Below are 24,075 nucleotides of genomic sequence, written 5' to 3'. Positions count from 1 at the left end.
ATGCTGGGCACTGTGTGTGGTATGGGAGTGTAATGCATGTTGGGCACGGTGTATGCTGGGCACTGTGTGGGTATGGGAGTGTATGTATGCTGGGCACTGTGTGGGTATGGGAGTGTATGTATGCTGGGCACTGTGTGGGTATGGGAGTGTATGTATGTTGGGCACTGTTGTGGGTATGGGAGTGTATGCATGTTGGGCACGGTGTATGCTGGACACTGTGTGGGTATGGGAGTGTATGCATGTTGGGCACGGTGTATGCTGGGCACTGTGTGGGTATGGGAGTGTATGCATGTTGGGCACGGTGTATGCTGGGCACTGTGTGGGTATGGGAGTGTATGTATGCTGGGCACTGTGTGGGTATGGGAGTGTATGCATGTTGGGCACGGTGTATGCTGGGCACTGTGTGGGTATGGGAGTGTATGTATGCTGGGCACCGTGTGGGTATGGGAGTGTATGTATGTTGGGCACGGTGTATGCTGGGGGCACTGTGTGGGTATGGGAGTGTATGCATGTTGGCACGGTGTATGCTGGGCACTGTGTGGGTATGGGAGTGTATGCATGTTGGCACGGTGGTATGCTGGGCACTGTGTGGGTATGGGAGTGTATGTATGCTGGGCACTGTGTGGGTATGGGAGTGTATGTATGCTGGGCACTGTGTGGGTATGGGAGTGTATGTATGCTGGGCACTGTGTGGGTATGGGAGTGTATGTATGCTGGGCACTGTGTGGGTATGGGAGTGTATGTATGCTGGCACTGTGTGGGTATGGGAGTGTATGTATGTTGGGCACTGTGTGGGTATGGGAGTGTATGCATGTTGGGCACGGTGTATGCTGGGGCACTGTGTGGGTATGGGAGTTGTATGCATGTTGGGCACGGTGTATGCCTGGGCACTGTGTGGGTATGGGAGTGTATGTATGCTGGGCACTGTGTGGGTATGGGAGTGTATGCATGTTGGGCACGGTGTATGCTGGGCACTGTGTGGGTATGGGAGTGTATGTATGCTGGGCACCGTGTGGTATGGGAGTGTATGTATGTTGGGCACGGTGTATGCTGGGGCACTGTGTGGGTATGGGAGTGTATGCATGTTGGGCACGGTGTATGCTGGGCACTGTGTGGGTATGGGAGTGTATGCATGTTGGGCACGGTGTATGCTGGGCATTGTGTGGGTATGGGAGTGTATGTATGTTGGGCACGGTGTATGCTGGGCACTGTGTGGGTATGGGAGTGTATGTATGTTGGGCACGGTGTATGCTGGGCACTGTTGTGGGTATGGGAGTGTATGTATGTTGGGCACGGTGTATGCTGGGCACTGTGTGGGTATGGGAGTGTGTGTATGCTGGGCACGTTGTGGGTATGGATGGCGTTATAGGCATGGTGTGCATATGCTGGACAATGAAATGGCCCATTACTTTGATCATTAAAGTCCAAACATAGTTTAGTGATAAGGGGATAATGTGGTCCTTATACACAGGTCCCACAGCTATAATGCAGGCATTAAGAAACACTTTCTCAGCCCAAGTCTTGGCACAAGGGGGGGGGGGGGGGGGGGGGGGGGGGGAATAGAGGTTCACCTAGAGATGGGCACAGATTATCAGCAGTGTCCAAAATGTGATAGTTTTTTAAAGTAAAGAGGTCTGAAACTTTCTTGTGCAGGGTGCGCAACTAGTTGCTCCTGTCACTGCAAAGATCCCCTGTGTGCATAGACGTAGATGGTAAATCCCCGCAGCTCCCACCCTCTCAGCCCTGCTACACACATCCTCTCTAGGGGCAGCAGCAAGTGATCCCGGAGGTTCCTCTCCGACCGTGCAGCATGACCCCGCCGCAGGTGTGACCTGGTCCCTGCACCACTATTATTACCAGCAGCCAGTGGCCACTTCTAAGGTCTGACAGGCTGAGCCAGCACGCAGTGCACGGGAAAGCAGACTGCTGAGGAACACATGTCCCTGATGCGGCAGAGAAGGGGTTACAGCATGAGCGAGCCGCATCACGGGTTTTGAGTGCAAGACAAAAAAAAACAGGAAACACTCACCAAGACGTGCATGGTGTTCCAGGGCGGATTTCAAGGTGACTGGGAGACGCTGTGGCCGCTATTGGAAGAGGAGACACTGAGGGGGCAGCGATTGGATGGCAAGATGCACATGTCGGCTAGTGACAGCGCGTCCTGCGGGACCCGCTCAGTTTTAAAAACGGAGTCCCTCACTGCCTGTACCGCGTAAAAATGCGCTATAGCGCGTATTTTGCGATCACTGGGTCTATTGCAATCAATTTCTATTTATCTAGAGAGTCAAAGGATTTCGGAAGAAAAGACACTTGTTTGTTCTGCATGCAGGAGTAAAAAGAAGGTGGAACCACCTACGAAACAGACCATCTCCAGATGGATTAAAGAAATGTTAATGTGTTTGAATGAGAAAAGTGGTCGTAAAGATCCAGAAGAGCTGAAGGCACAATCTACCATGGCTATTGCAACTTCTTGGGCTAAGAAGGCTCAGGTGTCGGTAAAAGACATATGACCAGCAGCTAACTGGTCATCAGTGCATCCAGCCTCTACAGTATGTGTTAGATGTTACAGACGCTCACTTTGGGAAACATGTTCTTGAGGGGGCATTCTAATAAATAAATGAGCCAAGAAATAATTATTACCATCCCTGTATTATTATGCTTTGGTATATCCCAGAGTAAGGGCTGCCTTGAAGTAGCATAGGAGAAAAAAAGCTAATTATACTTACCAATAATTTTGTTTCTTTAAGCTACTTCATGGCAGCCTATAATAAACCCACTTTTAGTATGTTTTTACAGAAACTGAATGTGAGGAGAAACTCAAGACTAAGGGAGAGGGGAGGAGTGGAGCTATATACAGGAAGCTGTAAGGCAAAGTCTGTGCTAAGTGGCGTCCTCTGTGGTTTAATATGTTACATCTAATTTTCTGCTGCAGGGTACTGTACATTGTGTTCCACAGGGAAACATCGGGGATCCAAAGGCACCAACAGGCTAAAGCTTTAGGCTGACCCAGGATGCATTAGGGCCTCCTCTATAAATCTCACCTCCAGGCACTGGAGCTCAGTTTCAAGTTGGTTCCTGTAGCAGGTCACTTAATGGGGTCTGCACTAGGCAGCCCTGAAAACCATTCTAAGAAGACTTCAAGGGCTGAAGCGCTGATGATGTCAGTGAGACATTCTGTGCTGCGGCTCCATCACCTCCCAAGCGGCGTCACATACTCCCGCGGCCTGTTCCCGTGTGCTTGCGGCGGAGACGCTTCGGCTTTAGGCACATGGTCGTAGCCACTCTCCTGGTTCACGTGGCTGCTACAGGGAGATGTTAAAAAGGTCCCCCAGGCAGGACCCACCATTAAATCGCGATCTAGGTATACGGACCGCGACGCTGACGTGGACACGGTCACCGAACAGGAACCCAACTAGACCGCCAGGGCATAGGAGTACATGTTGGTGGTATTAACGCCCATTTTAATAAGACTCCGTTGTACTAGTGGGGAGGACCAGCATAGGTGAGCTGGCGCTTGACCTGTACTCCCTCTCCTGGCCCATGGCATCATCTACTGCAGATTTTCCTGGCCTGGAGCTGCCTCACACTCTCTCCCTTACTCCCTGACGGAGACGCTGTTCGCTATCTTCTAAGCATAGCTGCAGGCTTGTCTCCGGGACTGCAGGGCAAGGTCTCCCTTGTAAAGCTGCCTGTATACAGTGCTGTGACTTCACAAACACTTGATTATTCTACATGTCTTTATACAGCCAGCATTCGTTATGAAAAATTGTACCCATTACAGGATATATTGTAAGAGTATTCTGATCTATACCTCCGTGCTGTGTTTTATTTGTGTGTGTGTGTGTGTGTGTGTCTCTCTCTCTCTGTGTACATATACTAGTCCAGTGCAATTTTATTGTCGTAATATTAACTGCATTGCCTGTGACTGTGTGTGCCTGTATCTGCTGTGTGGTTTCACTTTCAGTGTTTCACAGATATATCTATCACTGTCGTCTGTACCCTAAGGGACTAGGTGCGTCTGGGTCATATATGTCACATACTAACGGATTTATTCGCAGGTATTGTACTCTGTCTGGCTTTATCCTACTAAACCGCCCTGTTGCATTTGTGTACAATGTCTAACAAGGAGGGCAGTAAGTCTGTGGTCGCTCCTGCATCATGCAGGGCATACGCCAAGGATTTACTAGAGGGGGAAGTTTTGTATGATCTGTGTACTGTGTGTCATACATCTCCCAGTCAGTCCGCAGCTCCTGTAACCAATCAGGAGCCACACTGGGCTGCATTCACAAACCTACTGTGTACTCTGGTGGGACGCCTTACACCCCCTATGGGACCACCTGTGCCACTACAGACACAAATTGTCCTTATGGTTTATCCGCTTTGGGTGGAAAATTTGTCTAACCAGTTGCAGCAATTAATTCAATCCTTGATTAGACATAAATCTACTCCAGGTCACACTCGTGTCTCTGGGTCATCTAAGCAGGCTTCTTCCTCCTCACAATCCACAAATCTCTCAGATGTTTCATCTGAAGAAGAGGGGGAGCATACTGTCCTGTCAGACACTGAATCAGGGTTTTCTGACTAGGATTATCCATTGCAAATTGATGTCCCTGCCCTAGTGGTTACTATTAAGCAGATCCTGCAAATCACTGATGAGGATTCCACTACTGTAGCTTAGAAAACTGATGTTTAAATGGCAGAAGGTGGTTAAAAATCTATTACCCCATTCTGACCATTTGGTGGACATCAGGCAGGATCCCTGGTCTAATACAGGGAAGATATTCCCTTTGTTTAAACAGGCCTTGGCTCGGTATCCTCTCCCTGAAGAGTTATGTAACAAGTGGGAAAATCCCACCGCTGGTGAATTCTCATGTGTCCCGCCTAGTGGTGTAATCCATTCTTCCTGTCACCACTGACACTTCACTGAAGGAACTGACAGATGAGCGTGTGGAGGGATGCCTGAAATCTATTTACTCACTTACAGGTGCTGTACATAGATCCAGTATTGCGGCCTCTTGGGCTGCAAATGGTATTGAAGCATGGGTTGAGACAGAGGAAGAGCTGCCCGAGGATACATCTGAAAATGCCGGACAATACCTGTCTCACATTACCACCGCCACCTATTACATTCAGAAGGCGTCCTCTGAGGCGGGTGTATTGGCAGCCAAGGTGACTACTAAATCTGTCCTGGCTCGCCGTATTTTGTGGTTGAGGTCATGGAAGGTGGATCTAGACTCCAAAAGGACTTTGGAGGTACTCCCCTTTTAAGGGGGACATTTTGTTTGGGGAAGACCTAAATAAAATTGTGTCTGAGTTAGCAGCTGCTAAGACTGCTTTTCTCCCAAATACGAATCCTTCTGCACAGAAGGCAAAGGGTACCACTTTTCGTTCCTTTTGGCCTCAAGTGAAAGCAAAAGCTCAGGCATAACAGAGACAATCTCGTGCTCACAAAGCCCAAGGCTAAACAATCCTGGGCGACCAGTCAGCCTTTTTCTAAACAATTTCATTCCCACCCTTTGCAGAGGTTAATTCTTTCCAAGTGGGACGCCCTACCTCATTGGATCAGATCTCACATGATCACTTTGACTCTGGAGGTTTGTCTGTTGCTGACCTGGTGGCTACAGGATCAGCAATTGAGCAGGGGCTGTCCCTTGTGAATCATTGACTGGGTCCTGCTGACAACGGACGCCAGTCTGAGTGGATGGGGTCCGATGTTGGAGCAACGCTCTTTTCAGGGTCGTTAGACCAAGGAGGAATCACTCCTCACGATAAACATGCTGGAGTTGCGGGCGGTGTTCAATGCATTGACTCTCGCCTTGCCTCTGGTACAGAACAGGCCGGGTAAAGTACAGTCAGACAATGCCACCACGGTGGCATACATAAACCATCAAGGAAGTGTCAAAAATCTTCTGTTGGGCTGAACGCCATCTGCCAGTAATATCAGCAGTGTTCGTTCTGGGCGCCCTAAACTGGGAAGCGGACTTCCTCAGTCGTCAGGACGTGCACGCTGGAGAGTGGAGTCTTCATCCGGAAGTCTTTCAACTCCTAGTGGATAAGTGGGGCCTACCAGATGTAGACCTGATGGCATCTCGACACAATCACAAGGTACCGGTCTTCGGATCAAGGACCAGACATTCTCAAGCAGCATTCGTGGACGCACTAGTAATTCTATGGAACATTCGGCTGCCCTACACATTCCCTCCAGTGTCACTCCTGCCCAGGGTCCTGTGGAAGTTCAAACAAGGAGGAATACTATTTCTAGTCGCTCCAGCGTGGCCTCTAAGGCATTGGTTCTCAGACCTGCAGGGTCTATTGACATAGCGTCCCCTTCTACTTCCTCAGCTCCCAGACCACTTCGTACAGGGCCCTTGTCTTTATCCGGATCTGGCCAGACTGGCTTTGACAGCGTGGCTCTTGAAGCATCACTCCTGAGGGCTAAAAGATTCTCTGAGGCGGTCATCCAAACTATGTTTAAAGCCCGCAGACTGGCATCTGCCCGGATTTATTACAGGGTCTGGATTTCTTACTTCACCTGTTGTGCTGAGAAGATTTATGATGCATACAGATCCAGAACTTCCAGATCTTTTCTTCAACGCGGCCTTGACTTAGGCCTTAGTTCGGCCTCCCTCAAGGTTCATATATCTGCCTTGTCGGTTTGGTTTCAGAGAAAAATTGCTTTTATACCTGACGTTCATATATTCATTCAGGGTGTCTTACGGATTCAGCCTCCCTATGTCCAAGACGGACTTGTCCTGAACACCCTGCATGAGTCTCCATTTGAACCTCTTGTGTCGGTGGACCTTAAATGGCTCACGGCCAATGTGTTTTTTTTTTTTTTACTGGCTATTGGCTCTGCTAGAAGGATGTCGGACTTAGGCGCCTTGTCCTGTCGTCCACCTGTTCTGATATTTCATTGTGACTGGGCAGTTCTTAGAACTCGCCCAGGTTATTTACCTAAGGTGGTGTCATCTTTTCACCTTGACCAAGAGATTGTGGTTCCAGTCTTTATCTCTCCGAATTTGTCCCCCAAAGAGCGGTCTTTTGATGTGGTAAAGGGTCTCCGTATATATGTGGAGAGGACTGCCTCTATCAGGTCAGATTCCCTTTTCTGCTGCGGGGTACACTGGGCTCCACAAGGATAGACATTAAGGTGTAGAGTAGGATCTTGATCCGAGGCACAAACAGGCTCAAAAGCAATTACTGTTCCCAAGATGCATAGCGCCGCCTTTTCTATAACCCCGCCTCCCTGCACAGGAGCTCAGTTTTGTAGTTGGTGCTGCAGATAGCAGGCATTTAACAGAGGGGCTGCTTCTGACAGCCCTAAGAAGAGCTTTTTTGTGAGAAAAGCGAAGACCACAAGGGCTGCAGTTTAGATGTCATGAGACATTCCCTGCTGCAGCTCCATCACTCCCCAGCGGCGCTGTACACTCCCGTGTCCTGGTTGCCGGGTCACTACAGCAGGAGGCTCCGGTTTTCTTCTCGTTAGACACACACGGCTGTGGCTCTCCAGGATCGCGTGGCTGCGCTTTGGGAGGTGGTAAGGGGGACCCGTGCTTTATCGCGAACCGGCGCGGCCGGTGGGAGGTCAGTACAGGCGGCCCCACTAGGCCACCAGGGCATGGGCACAGGTCGGTTTCTCTTTATAAACCGTTTTATACAAGCCCATAGTACCAGTGGTTATGTCCAGCAGGGGGGATAGGGCTTAGACCTGTAGCCCCTCCCCCAGCCCCAGGGCACCATTTACAGTAAATGTTCCCGCCCTGGAGCTGCATATCTCTCTCTCCCTCACTCCCAGTCAGTGTTTGGGTGCCATTTCTCTCAGCTGCACTGTTCCTGGGACTGCTTGGGCAAATCCTCCTTTGTAAAGCCACCTGACAGTCAACGCTGTGCCTTTACAAGACCCTTAAGTATTCTACGTGTCGTTTAGACAGTGATAGTTAAGAGAGTGCATTTGGTCAGGGTTATTTGGTACAATTTCCCTGTGATATACATCCAGTCTTTACTGTGCAGTGTTATATCTATTGTTTACATAGCTATTTATAAGCTAGTCCAGTGCAGTATTATTGCTTGTCATAACGTCTGCATTGTACAAACTGTGTCTATATGTGTGTGCATTGGCCTGCTGGGTGACTTCCATTTCGTGTCTCTCACTCAGCTTGCTATCCCTATATTCTGTAACCTGTGGGGACTAGATGCGTCAGGTTTATTAGAATATAATATAGGGTATTCACAAGATATACTTTTATTGTATTTTTCTCTGTGATTTTAGTCACCGTATCTCTCCGGATTACCTGTTTGTGCTGACAACATTGCGCAGGGGTTTCGGTCAGGTATTGTGCTGCTGCCAAATTGTACTGTTACCTTATACTGCAAGTTATAACATGTCTGCTTATGAGGGTAACGGTTCTTGGGCTGAATACACTAGGAGTGGTGCTGAAGCTGCAGATACTTTTGAGGAAAATATAGCAGCTGAGGGCTCTGGGGGTTCCTTGCCCCCCAGTGGGACTGTGGCAACAGGGGTCTAGAATGACCCGCCGTGGGCTTCTTTCTCCACACTACTGAATACGCTAGTTACTAAACTAACGCCCCCTATGGGACCTCCTATGCTGGTCCAACCGTATATGGTCCCTGCGGTTTATCCGCCGTTTAAGAAATTGAACCAGTCACTAACTACTAAAAAGTCTAACCCTCGCTCGCCTAAGACCAAGGGTTCCTCTAAGTGGTCCATTACTTCCTCACAATCCACTGCTGTCACTGACACTTCGTCTGATGAGGATGGCGTTTACACTGACCCCACAGATTCTGACACCGATTATACTGATATGGATATTAGTTCACAAGTAGATGTTCCTGATCTATTGGAGGTTATTAAGTTGATTCTACAAATTACGGATGATTCTGAACCATCCGTTCTTCCTAAGCAGCCAGATAGATTCAAGCGTCAGAAGGTGGTTAAACAAGTTTTACCTCATTCTGATCACCTGGTTAATATACGTCAGGAATCCTAGGAAAATCCAGTTAAGAAGTTCGTGCCTCACAAGAAGCTGCTTGCTCGCTATCCCCTCGCGCCAGAGCTGTCTAAAAATTGGGATACACCTCCTCCAGTGGATTCGCATGTGGCAAGTATGGTGGTTTCCTCAGCTCTACCTGTCACGTCTCTGAAAGAGCCTACGGATAAACATGTGGAGGGTTGTCTGAAAGCGATCTACAACCTCACAGGTGCTGCGCAAAGGCCCACGATTGCAGCGACATGGGCTGCAGAAGCGATTGAAGCATGGGCCCAAGAGTTGGAAGCTGAAATCTCCTCAGACCATGCTAGACAATGCTTGACATATATTGTCACAGCTTCTCGCTGTATTAAAGAGGCAGCTTCTGATGCCGGTGTTCTGACAGCCAAGGCTTGCCGGATATTGTGGCTGAGATCCTGGTCTGTGGATCTGGATACTAGAAAAACCCTGGAGGTACTCCCTTTTAAGGGCGATATCCTGTTCGGAGAGGACTTAAATAAGATAGTGGCTGATGGTTGGCTACTGCCAGAACAGCCTGTCTGCCAAGTACTGCTCCTTCTGTGCCGAAGGCTAAAAGTACTTCCTTTTGTCCCTTTTGTCCTTCAGGTAAAGCAAAAAGACAGGCGTACCACAAACAGGCCCGCACTTCCAAACCTGGTAAGCCCAAGCCCAAAAGAGCCTGGGCTGCAGTCAGCCAGCTTCCAAGACCGATAAGTCTGCCGCATGACGAGGCGGGCCTCCCCCTGGGGGACCCCAGGGTGGGGGCTTGCTTCTAGGATATATCCAGGAATGGTTGAAGACCACTTCAGATGCCTGGGTACTGGAAGTCGTCACTCGAGGTTACGCCATAGCATTTAAGAACCGTCCCCCTCATCGATTTTGCCTGACAGACGTCCCTTCGGACCAGACAAAGGCAAAGACTCTTCATTCGGTGGTACAGACCCTCCTGGAAACAGGAATGGTAGTGCAGGTGCCCCTTGCTCAGAGGGGCCAGGGGTACTATTCTCCGCTGTTTCTAGTTCCGAAACCGAATGGGTCCCCTCGGCCCATTCTCAACCTCAACAAGTTTGTGAGAATCTTCAAGTTCCGTATGGAAACTCTTTGCTCTATTGTTCTGGCCTTGGAACCTGGTGATTATATGGTCTCCCTGGATATACAGGATGCTTACCTACATATTCCTATAGCAGTGTCGCATCAACAATACCTGAGGTTTGCGGTTGGCAACCTCCATTACCAGTTTCGGGCGTTACCTTTAGGGATTAACCACGGCTCCGCGAGTCTTCACCAAAGTTATGGCGGTGATGACGGCGGTACTCTGCCGTCAAGGGGTCAGGATCCTACCGTATCTGGCCGACTTGTTGATCCTGGCAAATTCCCTAGAAATTCTCCAACGTCACCTAGATCTGACTGTCCGGTTTCTGCAAGCCCACGAGTGGCTCATCAACTGGAAGAAATCCTCCCTGGTCCCTGCTCAGAGCATAGTGCAACTGGGAGCGCTACTGGACACACAACTAACGGTTGTTCTTGTCTCAGGAGAAAGTCCTTAAGCTTCAGGACAGGATTCATTGCTTCCTCTCTCATCCGCAAGTTTCGATGCATTCGGCGATGCAGGTGCTGGGCCTCATGGTGTCAGCGTTCGACATTGTGGAGTATGCTCCATTTCATTCTCGTCCCCTCCAGAGGCTGATCCTGGCCAAGTGGGACAGCCAGCCTCACCGGATCAGGTCTCACATGATCTCATTGACTCCAGAGGTCTGCCCGTCACTGGCCTGGTGGCTCCAGGACCAACGATTGTGCAGGGGTCGTCCCTTCTGGATACCCGACTGTGTCCTGTTGACAACGGATGCCAGCCTAAGGGGTTGGGGCGCGGTGTTGGAGCAACACTCCCTTCAGGGTCGGCGGACCAAGGAGGAGTCTAACCTCCGGATCAACATTCTGGAATTGCGGGCGGTCTTCAACTTATTGAACCTGGCCCAGAATTTAATACAGAACAGTCTTGTTCAAGTACAGTCGGACAACGCCACCACAGTGGCTTACATAAATCATCAAGGCGGCACTCGAAGCCACTTGGCAATGAAGGAAGTATCACGGATTCTTCAATGGGCGGAACGCCATCTACCGGCAATATTCATTCCGGGAGTCCTGAATTGGGAAGCGGATTTTCTCAGTCGTCAGGACGTACACGCCGGAGAGTGGGGCCTCCATCCAGAAGTATTTAAACTCCTAGTGGAAAGGTGGGGCCTTCCAGACGTGGACCTGATGGCGTCTCGACACAATCACAAGGTTCTGGACGAGGGATCCTCAAGCCGCATTCGTGGATGCACTGGCGGTGCCATGGATGTTTCGGCTACCGTACGTGTTCCCTCCGGTTTCACTCCTGCCCAGGGTAATTTGGATGTACAAGCAGGAAGGAGGAATCCTGCTTCTCATAGCTCCAGCGTGGCCCGGGCAGCTTGGCCCAGGCAGCACTGCTTCTCAGACCTTCAGGGCCTCTCGTCAGGACGTCCAATTCTACTTCCACAATGCCCAGACCACCTCGTTCAGGGCCTATGTGTCCACCAGGACCTGGCCCGGCTGTCTTTGACGGCATGGCTCTTGAAGCTTCCGTCTTGAGGGCAAAAGGGTTTTCTGAGGCGGTCATTCAAACTATGTTGCGGGCTCGGAAACCGGCTTCTGCTTGTATTTACTATAGGGTCTGGTATTCTTACTTTTTTGGGTGCGCATCTAACAATTATGACGCTTCCAAGTTGAGTACAGCCAAGCTTTTGGCTTTTCTTCAGCAGGGCCTAGACTTAGGCCTGCGTCTGGCCTCACTCAAGGTTCATATTTCTGCCTTGTCGGTGTGGTTTCAGAGAAAATTTGCGACCTTACCTGATGTTCATACCTTTTACTCAGGATGTGTTGCATATCCAATCTCCATAGGTCCCTCCTGTGGCTCCTTGGGATTTGTCGGTGGTTTTGGAGGCGTTGCAAGAGTCTGCATTTGAACCTCTTGGTTTAGCTGATGTTAAGTGGCTTTCCCTTAAGGTGGTGTTTCTGCTGGCAATTGCCTCTGCTAGAAGAGTGTCGGATTTGGGTGCCTTATCTTGTAGTTCCCCATATCTGATATTTCACCGTGATCAGGCGGTTCTTAGGACTCGTCCCGGATATTTACCTAAGGTGGTTTCTTCGTTCCACCTTAATCAGGAGATAGTGGTTCCGGCCCTTGTCTTCGAAAGAGCAGTCTTTGGATGCGGTACAGGCTACTTGTGGAGCCCAGTATCTATGTGAAGAGAACTGCCTCTATTAGGAAGTCTGATTCTCTCTTTGTTTTGTTTGGTTTTCACAAACGTGGCTGGCCTGCTCACAAGTAGACTTTAGCCAGATAGATTAGAATGGTGATTGCGCATGCGTATGTGAAGGCTGGTCTGTCAGCTCCTGCACACATTACGGCCCATTCTACTCGGTCTGTTGGACCTTCTTGGGCGGCCCGCCGTGGTGCGACCCTTGAACAATTGTGCAAGGCGGCTACGTGGTCCTCAGTGAACACGTTCATAAGGTTCTATGCCTTCAATACTGCCGCTTCCCAGGATGCTTCCTTTGGACGCCGGGTACTTGTGCCCGATACAGTGCGTCCCCTCCCATAAGTAACTGCTTTAGGACATCCCCAATGTCTCTATCCTTGTGGAGCCCAGTGTACCCCGCAGCAGAAAACGAGATTTATGTTAAGAACTTACCGTTGTTGAATCTTTTTGCGAGGTACACTGGGCTCCACAAGGCGCCCACCCTGACTCGCTTAACTACTTCGGGTTGGTATGGCATTAGCCGCTGACACTTCTCATGTCGTGAGAGTGTGGTGTGTTTGGCAACTAACTGTTGTCGTCTCTTTTCCTGCTACTGCATTGGGCTTGTTAACTAAAAACTGAGCTCCTTGTGCAAGGAGGCGGCGCTATAGAAGAGGCGGCGCTATGCATCTTGGGAACAGTCAAAGTTTTGAGCCGGTTGGTGCCTCGGATCAAGATCCTACTTTACACCCCAATGTCTATCCTTGTGGAGCCCAGTGTACCTCGCAGAAAGAGATTTAACAACGGTAAGTTCTTACCATAAATCTCGTTTTTGTCTTGTTCAGTTTCCACAAACGTGGCTATCCTGCGAATAAGCAGACCTTGGCCAGATGGATTAGATATTTCTCTTATGTCCTAGAGGATGCTGGGGACTCCGTAAGGACCATGGGGTATAGACGGGCTCCGCAGGAGACATGGGCACTAACGAACTTTAGATGGGTGTGCACTGGCTCCTCCCTCTATGCCCCTCCTCCAGACCTCAGTTAGATCCTGTGCCCAGAGGAGACTGGGTGCATTACAGGGGAGCTCTCCTGAGTTTCTCTGAAAAAGAATTTTGTTAGGTTTTTATTTTCAGGGAGCACTGCTGGCAACAGGCTCCCTGCATCGTGGGACTGAGGAGATAGAAGCAGACCTACTTAAATGATAGGCTCTGCTTCTTAGGCTACTGGACACCATTAGATCCAGAGGGTCGGAACGCTGGTGTCACCCTCGCCGTTCGTCCCGGAGCCGCGCAGCCGTCTTCCTCACAGAGCCGGAAGATAGAAGCGAGGTGAGTATTAGAAGAAAGAAGACTTCAAAGGCGGCAGAAGACTTCAGTTCTTCTCTGAGGTAACGCGCAGCGGTAACGCTGCGCGCCATTGCTCCCACACACAACACACACTGCAGTCACTAATGGGTGCAGGGTGCAGGGGGGGGGGGGGCGCCCTGGGCAGCAATAATAAACCTCTAGGACTGGCTAATAAGTTATATTGGTTGCGAAGGCAGTAGATTATACAATTCCCCGCCAGTATTGAAAATTTGAGCGGGACCGAAGCCCGCCGTTGAGGGGGCGGAGCTTGATCCCACAGCACTAACCAGCGCCATTTTCTCCACAGCACACTGCAGAGAAGCTGGCTCCCCGGACTCTCCCCTGCTGAACACGGTGACAGAGGGCAAAAAGAGGGGGGGGGGGGCACTTATAATTGGCGTGGTGAGTGTATATTGAGATATAGAGAAAGATAGTGATAGAGATATATAGAGCGCTGTTTATCTGGGAATTTTATTTCCAGTGTCAGTTGGCGCTGGGTGTGTGCTGGCATACTCACACACACACTCTCTCTCTCTCTCTCTCTCTCTCTCTCTCTCTCTCTCTCTCTCTCTCCAAGGGGCCTTATTGGGGAACTGTCTCCATATACATATATCCCTGTGGGGGTGTCGGTACGCGTGTGTCGGCATGTCTGAAGCGGAAGGCTTATCGAAGGAGGAGGTGGAGCAGATTGTGGTGTGTCCGTCGGCAACGCCGACACCTGGTTGGTTGGATATGTGGAATGTTTTAAATGCAAATGTGACTTTATTACATAAGAGATTGGACAAAGCAGAGTCAAGGTATAATACAGGGAGTCAGTCAATGGCTTTGACAGTGTCACAGGGCCCTTCAGGGTCTCAAAAACATCCCCTATCCCAAATAGCAGACACTGATACCGACACGGATTCTGACTCCGGTGTCGACTACGATGATGCAAGGTTACACCCAAGGGTGGCCAAAAGTATTCATTATGTGATTATTGCAATAAAAGATGTTTTGCATATCACAGATGACCCCTCTGTCCCTGACACGAGGGTACACCTGTTTAAGGAAAAGAAACCTGAGGTAACATTTCCCCCATCTCATGAGCTGAACGCGCTATTTGAAAAGGCTTGGGAAACTCCAGACAAACTGCAGATTCCCAAGAGAATTCTTATGGCATACCCTTTCCCTGCACAGGACAGGGTACGGTGGGAATCCTCGCCCAGGGTGGACAAAGCTTTAACGCGCTTATCCAAGAAGGTGGCGCTACAGTCTCCAGACACGGCAGCCCTCAAGGATCCTGCTGATCGCAGACAGGAAACTACTTTAAAATCAATTTATACACATACGGGTGCTTTGCTCAGACCAGCAATAGCATCGGCTTGGGTCTGTAGTGCGGTAGCAGCTTGGACAGATACCTTGTCACCTGATATTGATACCCTTGATAGGGATACCATGTCATTGACCTTAGGTCACATCAAAGACGCAGTCTTATATATGAGAGATGTTCAGAGAGACGTTGGGCTACTAGGTTCGTGGGCCAACGCCATGGCGATTTCGGCTAGGCGAGCACTGTGGACCCGCCAATGGACGGGTGATGCCGACTCAAAGAGGCATATGGAAGTTTTGCCTTACAAGGGTGAGGTTTTATTTGGGGAAGGTCTCGCTTACCTGGTTTCCACAGCTACCGCGGGTAAATCTACTTTTTTGCCTTATGTTCCCCCACAGCAAAAGAAAACACCACAGTATCAGATGCAGTCCTTTCGGTCGCATAAGTCCAGAAGAGGTCGAGGCTCTTCCTTCCTCGCCAGAGGTAAGGGTAGAGGGAAAAGAATGCCTGCTACGGCTAGTTCCCAGGAGCAGAAGTCCTCCCCGGCTTCTACTAAATCCACCGCATGACGCTGGGGCTCCACTGAGGGAGTCCGCGCCGGTGGGGCCACGTCTTCGACTCTTCAGCCACGTCTGGGTACAGTCGGACGTGGATCCTTGGGTGATGGAATTGTATCCCAAGGCTACAAGCTGGAATTCGAAGACGTGCCTCCTCGCCGATTCTTCAAATCGGCTTTACCAGCTTATCCCCCAGAGAGGGAGATAGTTTTAGCTGCAATTCGAAAGCTGTGTCAACAGCAAGTGATTATCAAGGTTCCCCTAATAAACAGGGAAAAGGGTATTATTCAACCCTGTTTGTGGTCCCCGAAACCGGATTGCTCCGTCAGACCCATTCTAAATTTAAAATCCCTAAACCTGTACTTAAAAAGGTTCAAGTTCAAGATGGAATCGCTCAGGGCAGTTATCTTCAGCCTGGAAGGGGGGGATTCTATGGTGTCACTAGACATAAAGGATGCATACCTTCACGTCCCCATATATCCTCCTTATCAGGCATACCTGAGATTCGCTGTACAGGACTGTCATTACCAGTTTCAAACGTTGCCGTTTGGGCTTTCCACGGCCCCGAGGGTTTTCACCAAGGTAATGGCAGAAATGATGGTGTTCCTGCCTAGGGAAGGAGTCACAATTATCCCGTACTTAGACAATCTCCTGATAAAAGCGAAATCAAAGGAACAGTTGCAGAAAAGCGTGTTGCTCTAACTGAGAGTGTTGCAGCAGCATGGTTGGATTCTAAATCTACCAAAGTCACAGTTGATTCCAACGACTCGACTATGTTTCTTAGGCATGATTCTGGACACGGAACAGAAGAGGATTTTTCTCCCAAAGGAAAAAGCCCAGGAACTCCAGAACATGGTCAAAGACCTGCTAAAACCAAAAAGAGTGTCAGTCCATCAATGCACTCGAGTACTGGGGAAAATGGTGGCGACCTACGAGACCATCCCCTTCGGCAGGTTTCATGCGAGGACTTTTCAGTGGGACCTTCTGGGCAAGTGGTACGGGTCCCATCTTCAAATGCATCAGAAAATAACCCTGTCCCCCTCCTGTGGTGGCTGCAGAGTGCTCACCTTCTAGAGGGTCGCAGGTTCGGCATTCAAGACTGGGTTTTGGTGACCATGGACGCAAGCTTTCTGAGGATGGGGAGAAGTCACACAAGGAAGGAATTTTCAGGGACTATGGTCAAGCCAGGAGGCTTGTCTACACATCAACATACTGGAATTAAGGGCCATATACAACGGCCTACGACAAGCGGAGAATCTTCTTTGCGACCTACCGGTTCTGATTCAATCAGACAACATCACAGCCGTGGCTCATGTAAACAGCCAAGGCGGGACAAGGAGCAGAGTGGCAATGGCGGAAGCCACCAGGATTCTGCGCTGGGCAGAGAATCACGTAAGCGCTCTCTCAGCGGTATTCATTACGGAAGTGGACAACTGGGAAGTAGACTTCCTCAGCAGACACTATCTCCATCCAGGAGAGTGGGGACTTTTTGCAGAGGTAACACGTCTTTGGTGACTTCCTCAAGTAGACATGATGGCGTTACGCCTCAACAAGAAGCTTCGGAGGTATTGTGCCAGCTCAAGGGACCCTCAGGCAGTAGCAGTGGATGCCCTGGTGACACCGTGGGTGTTTCAGTCGGTCTATGTGTTCCCTCCTCTACCCCTCCTCTCAAAAATATTGAGAATCCTAAAACGAACAAGAGTGCAGACAATACTCATTGTTCCAGATTGTCCTCGAAGAGCCTGGTATTCGGATCTTCAGGAAATGCTCACAGACGATCCGTGGCCTCTTCCTCTCGGAGAGGACCTGTTGCAACAGGGACCCTGCGTGTTCCAAGACTTACAGCGGTTACGTTTGCCGGCATGGCGGTTGAACACCAAATCCTAGCTGGGAAAGGTATTCCGGAGGAGGTCATCCCTACTCTGATAAATGCTAGGAAGGAGGTGACGGCGAAACATCATCATCGTATCTGGAGGAAGTATGCATCTTGGTGTGAAGCTAAGGATGCTCCTACGGAAGATTTCCACTTGGGCCGTTTTCTCCACTTTCTACAGACAGGAGTGGATATGGGCCTAAAGTTAGGCTCAATTAAGGTACAAATTTCGGCCCTATCTATATTCTAACAGAAGGAATTGGCTTCTTTCCCAGAAGTCCAAACTTTTGTAAAGGGAGTGCTACACATCCAGCCTCCTTTTGTGCCCCCAGTGGCACCATGGGACCTTAACGTGGTGTTACGGTTCCTAAAATCTCACTGGTTTGAGCCTCTTCAAACAGTTGAATTAAAATTTCTCACTTGGTAGGTGGTCATGTTGTTGGCCTTGGCATCTGCTAGGCGGGTGTCCGAATTGGCGGCTTTGTCTCATAAGAGCCCCTATCTCATTTTCCATGTGGATAGAGCGGAGTTGAGGCCTCGTCCTCAATTTTTGCCTAAGGTGGTGACATTGTTTCATATGAACCAACCTATTGTGGTGCCTGTGGCTACGGGAGACTTGGAGGATTCCAAGTCCCTTGATGTAGGCAGGGCTTAAAAATTTACGTAGCCAGGACGGCTCGGATTAGGAAAGCAGAGGCACTGTTTGTCCTGTATGCAGCCAACAAGGTTTGGCGCTCCTGCTTCTAAGCAGATTATTGTTCGCTACGATTCAGTATGCTCATTCTACGGCTGGATTGCCGTTACCTAGTTCGGTAAGGGCCCATTCCACTAGGAAGGTGTGCTCTTCTTGGGCGGCTGCCCATGGCGTCTCGGCTTTACAACATTGCCGAGCGGCTACTTGGTCGGGTTCAAACACTTTTGCAAAATTCTACAAGTTTGATACCCTGGCTGATGAGGACCTCATGTTTGCTCAATCGGTGCTGCAGAGTTTTCCACACTTTCCCGCCCGTTTTGGAGCTTTGGTATAATCCCCATGGTCCTTACGGAGTCCCCAGCATCCTCTAGGACGTAAGAGAAAGTAAGATTTCTCTAACGTCCTAGTGGATGCTGGGGACTCCGTAAGGACCACGGGGAATAGACGGGCTCCGCAGGAGTCTGGACTGGTCACTCTAAGAAATATTTAGTACTACTGGTGTGCACTGGCTCCTCCCTTTATGCCCCTCCTCCAGACCTCAGTTAGAATCTGTGCCCGGATGGAGCTGGGTGTATTTTAGTGAGCTCTCCTGAGCTTGCTAATAAGAAAGTATTTTAGTTAGGTTTTTTTATTTTCAGAGAGCTACTGCTGGTAACAGACTCTCTGCTACGTGGGACTGAGGGGAGAGAAGCAAATCTACTAACTGCGGCTAGGTTGCGCTTCTTAGGCTACTGGACACCATTAGCTCCAGAGGGTTCGAACACAGGATCTTAACCTTGGTCGTCCGTTCCCGGAGCCGCGCCGCCGTCCCCCTCGCAGAGCAAGAAGACAGAAGCCGGCGGGTGAAGCAAGAAGACATCAAAATCGGCGGCAGAAGACTCATGTCTTCATATGAGGTAGCGCACAGCACTGCAGCTGTGCGCCATTGCTCCCACACTACCCACACACTCCGGTCACTGTAGGGTGCAGGGCGCAGGGGGGGGCGCCCTGGGCAGCAATTATGATACCTCTTGGCAAAAGTAACATATATACAGCTGGGCACTGTATATATGTATGAGCCCCCGCCATTATTTTTACACAGATAGCGGGACAGAAGCCCGCCGCTGAGGGGCGGGGCTTCTTCCTCAGCACTCACCAGCGCCATTTTCTCTCCACAGCTCCGCTGAGAGGAAGCTCCCCAGGCTCTCCCCTGCAGTCTCAAGGTAGAAAGAGGGTAAAAAGAGGGGGGGGGGGGGGGGCACATAAATTTAGGCGCATTTATCATATATACAGCGGCTACTGGGTAAACACTAAGTTACTGTGTAATTCCTGTGTTATATAGCGCTGGGGTGTGTGCTGGCATACTCTCTGTCTGTCTCTCCAAAAGGCCTGGTGGGGGTCCTGTCCTCATCTAGAGCATCCCCTGTGTGTGTGGTGTGTCAGTACGCGTGTGTCGACATGTTTGACGAGGAGGGCTATGTGGAGGCAGAGCAGGTGCAGATGGATGGGGTGTCTCCGCCGACGGTGCCGACACCTGATTGGATGGATATGTGGAAGGTGTTAAATGATAATGTAAATTCCTTGCATAAAAGGTTGGATAAAGCTGAAGCCTTGGGACAGTCGGGGTCTCAGCCCATGCCTGATCCTACAGCGCAGAGGCCGTCAGGGTCTCAGAAGCGCCCACTATCCAAAATTGTTGACACAGATATCGACACGGATTCTGACTCCAGTGTCGATGGTGATGATGTAAAATTGCAGCCTAAAATGGCTAAAGCAATCCGCTACATGATTATAGCAATGAAGGATGTATTGCACTTATCAGAGGTAAACCCAGTCCCTGACAAGAGGGTTTATATGTTTGGGGAGAAAAAGCAAGAGGTGACTTTTTCCCCCTTCATATGAGTTAAATGAGTTATGTGAAAAAGCGTGGGATTCCCCCGATAGGAAAGTGCTGATTTCCAAAAGGTTACTTATGGCGTACCCTTTCCCGCCAGCGGACAGGTTGCGTTGGGAATCCTCCCCTAGGGTAGACAAGGCTCTGACGCGCTTATCTAAGAAGGTGGCCCTACCGTCACAGGATACGGCCTCCCTAAAGGATCCTGCGGATAGGAAGCAGGAAGGTATTCTGAAGTCTGTTTATACACATTCCGGTACCATACTGAGGCCGGCAATTGCGTCGGCCTGGATGTGTAGTGCTGTAGCAGCATGGACAGATACTCTGTCTGAGGAACTGGATACCTTGGACAAGGATACTATTTTACTGACCCTGGGGCATATAAAAGACGCTGTCCTATATATGAGGGATGCCCAGAGGGACATTTGCCTACTGGGCTCAAGAATTAATGCAATGTCGATTTCTGCCAGAAGGGTCCTGTGGACTCTGCAGTGGACAGGTGATGCCGATTCAAAAAAGCACATGGAGGTTTTACCTTATAAGGGTGAGGAATTGTTTGGGGACGGTCTCTCGGACCTAGTTTCCACAGCTACGGCTGGGAAGTCAAATATTTTGCTATATATTTCCTCACAACCTAAGAGAGCACCGTATTACCAAATGCAGTCCTTTGGATCACAAAAAAGCAAGAAAGTCAGAGGTGCATCCTTTCTTGCCAGAGGCAGGGGTAGAGGAAAGAAGCTGCACCATACAGCTAGTTCCCAGGAACAGAAGTCCTCCCCGGCTTCCACTAAATCCACCGCATGACGCTGGGGCTCCACAGGTGGAGGAGGGAGCGGTGGGGGCGCGTCTCCGAAATTTCAGCCGCCAGTGGGTTCGCTCACAGGTGGATCCCTGGGCCTTACAGATTGTGTCTCAGGGATACAAGCTGGAATTCGAAGTGATGCCCCCTCACCGTTACCGAAAATCGGCCCTGCCAGCTTCCCCCATGGAAAGGGAGGTAGTGTTAGCGGCAATTCACAAGTTATATCTCCAACAGGTGGTGGTAAAGGTTCCCCTCCTTCAACAGGGAAGGGGTTACTATTCCACAATGTTTGTGGTACCGAAACCGGACGGTTCGGTCAGACCCATTTTGAATTTAAAATCCCTGAACATTTATCTGCAGAAATTCAAGTTCAAAATGGAATCGCTCAGAGCGGTCATTGCAAGCCTGGAAGAGGGGGATTTTATGGTGCCTCTGGACATCAAGGACGCTTACTTGCATGTCCCCATTTATCCACCTCATCAGGAGTACCTCAGGTTTGTGGTACAGGACTGTCATTACCAATTCCAGACGTTGCCGTTTGGCCTGTCCACGGCACCGAGAATATTTACCAAGGTAATGGCGGAAATGATGGTGCTCCTTCGAAAGCAAGGAGTCACAATTATCCCATACTTGGACGATCTACTCATAAAGGCGAGGTCCAGAGAGCAGTTGCTGATCAGCGTAGCACACTCTCAGGTAGTGTTGCAACAGCACAGCTGGATTCTGAATATCCCCAAGTCGCAGCTGATTCCTACGACGCGTCTGCCCTTTCTGGGCATGATTCTGGACACAGATCAGAAAAGGGTTTTTCTCCCGGCGGAGAAGGCTCAGGAGCTTGAGACTCTCGTCAGATACCTCTTAAAACCAAAACAGGTGTCGGTGCATCACTGCACGCGAGTCCTGGGAAAGATGGTGGCGTCATACGAGGCCATTCCCTTCGGCAGGTTCCATGCGAGGATCTTTCAGTGGGATCTGTTGGACAAGTGGTCCGGATCGCATCTTCAGATGCATCGGCACAAGGAGCAGGGTGGCGATGGCGGAAGCCACCAGGATTCTTCGTTGGGCGGAGAATCACGTGCAAGCACTGTCAGCAGTGTTCATTCCGGGAGTGGACAACTGGGAAGCAGACTTCCTCAACAGACATGACCTCCACCCGGGAGAGTGGGGACTTTATCAAGAAGTCTTCACGCAGATTACAGATCGATGGGAACTGCCACAGGTGGACATGATGGCATCCCGCCTCAACAAAAAGCTAAAAAGATATTGCGCCAGGTCAAGGGACCCTCAGGCGATAGCTGTGGACGCACTAGTGACACCGTGGGTGTTCCAGTCGGTCTATGTATTTCCTCCTCTTCCTCTCATACCCAAGGTACTGAGAATCGTAAGAAAAAGAGTGAGAACAATACTCATTGTTCCGGATTGGCCAAAAAGGACTTGGTACCCGGAACTGCAAGAATTGCTCACAGAGGACCCATGGCCTCTGCGTCTCAGACAGGACCTGTTACAACAGGAGCCCTGTCTGTTCCAAGACTTACCGCGGCTGTGTTTGACGGCATGGTGGTTGAACGCCGGATCCTAGCGGAGAAAGGCATTCCGGATGAAGTTATTCCTACGCTGATAAAGGCTAGGAAGGACGTGACGGCTAAACATGATCACCGTATATGGCGAAAATATGTTGCTTGGTGTGAGGCCAGGAAGGCCCCAACAGAGGAATTCCAGCTGGGCCGGTTCCTGCACTTCCTACAGTCAGGAGTGACTATGGGCTTGAAATTGGGGTCCATAAAGGTCCAGATTTCAGCCCTATCCATTTTCTTTCATAAAGAACTGGCTTCTCGTCCTGAGGTTCAGACATTTGTTAAGGGAGTGCTGCATATTCAGCCCTCTTTTGTGCCACCAGTGGCACCTTGGGATCTCAACGTGGTGTTGGGTTTCCTGAAATCCCACTGGTTTGAGCCACTTAAAACCGTGGAGCTAAAGTATCTCACGTGGAAAGTGGTATTGCTATTGGCCTTAGCTTCGGCTAGGCGTGTGTCAGAATTGGCGGCTTTGTCATGTAAAAGCCCCTATCTAGTTTTTCATATGGACAGGGCAAAATTATGGACTCGTCCACAATTTCTGCCGAAGGTAGTGTCATCTTTTCATTTGAACCAACCTATTGTGGTGCCTGCGGCTACTCGTGACTTGGAGTATTCCAAGTTGCTTGATGTGGTCAGGGCTTTGAAGATTTATGTGACCAGAACGGCTGGAGTCAGGAAAACTGACTCGCTGTTTATCCTGTATGCATCCAACAAGCTGGGTGCTCCTGCTTCAAAGCAAACCATTGCTCGCTGGATCTGTAACACGATTCAGCAGGCTCATTCTGCGGCGGGATTGCTTCATCCAAAATCGGTAAAAGCCCATTCCACAAGGAAAGTGGGCTCTTCTTGGGCGGCTGCCCGAGGGGTCTCGGCATTACAGCCTTGCCGAGCAGCTACTTGGTCAGGTTCGAACACCTTTGCAAAATTCTACAAGTTAGATACCCTGGCTGAGGAGGACCTGGTGTTTGCCCATTCGGTGCTGCAGAGTCATCCGCACTCTCCCGCCCGTTTGGGAGCTTTGGTATAATCCCCATGAACCTTATGGAGTCCCCAGCATCCACTTGGACATTAGAGAAAATACGATTTTACTCACCGGTAAATCTATTTCTCGTAGTCCATAGTGGATGCTGGGCACCCGTCCCAAGTGCGGATTTTCTGCAATACGTGTATATAGTTATTGCTTAATAAAGGGTTATGTTATGTGGCATCCGTTGAGTGATGCTCGATTGTTGTTCATACTGTTAACTGGGTATGTTATCACAAGTTGTACGGTGTGATTGGTGTGGCTGGTATGAGTCTTACCCTGGATTCCAAAATCCTTTCTTTGTAATGTCAGCTCTTCCGGGCACAGTTTCCTTAACTGAGGTCTGGAGGAGGGGCGTAGAGGGAGGAGCCAGTGCACACCAGTAGTACTAAATCTTTCTTAGAGTGCCCAGTCTCCTGCGGAGCCCGTCTATTGCCCATGGTCCTTACGGAGTCCCCAGCATCCACTACGGACTACGAGAAATAGATTTACCGGTGAGTAAATTCTTATTTTTAAACCTAACGGTAAATCTTTTTATCCTAGTCCGTAGAGGATGCTGGGCGCCCGTCCCAGTGCGGACATATTTCTGCAAGGTTTGTATATAGTTATTGCTTACATAAGGGTTATGTTACAGTTAAGATCAGTTGTTGGCTGATACTGTTTTGTTCATACTGTTAACTGGTTGCTTATATTCCAGGTTATACGGTGTGGATGGTGTGGGCTGGTATGAATCTTGCCATTAGATTA

General features: G+C 49.9%; 1 protein-coding gene across 6 annotated transcripts in view; it reads left to right on the top strand.

Annotated features, from left to right (window-relative positions):
* MARCHF6 (membrane associated ring-CH-type finger 6) overlaps positions 1-24,075 on the top strand; it is an 845,067-nt gene that overhangs the window by 163,237 nt on the left and 657,755 nt on the right. The gene's annotated exons all lie outside the window — the stretch shown is intronic.

Source organism: Pseudophryne corroboree, chromosome 5, assembly GCF_028390025.1.
Source record: "Pseudophryne corroboree isolate aPseCor3 chromosome 5, aPseCor3.hap2, whole genome shotgun sequence".
In the NCBI taxonomy this organism is placed as follows: Eukaryota; Metazoa; Chordata; class Amphibia; order Anura; family Myobatrachidae; genus Pseudophryne; species Pseudophryne corroboree.
The sequence above is the reverse complement of the archived record's forward strand: the minus strand, read 5'-3'. Positions and strand labels throughout refer to the sequence as shown.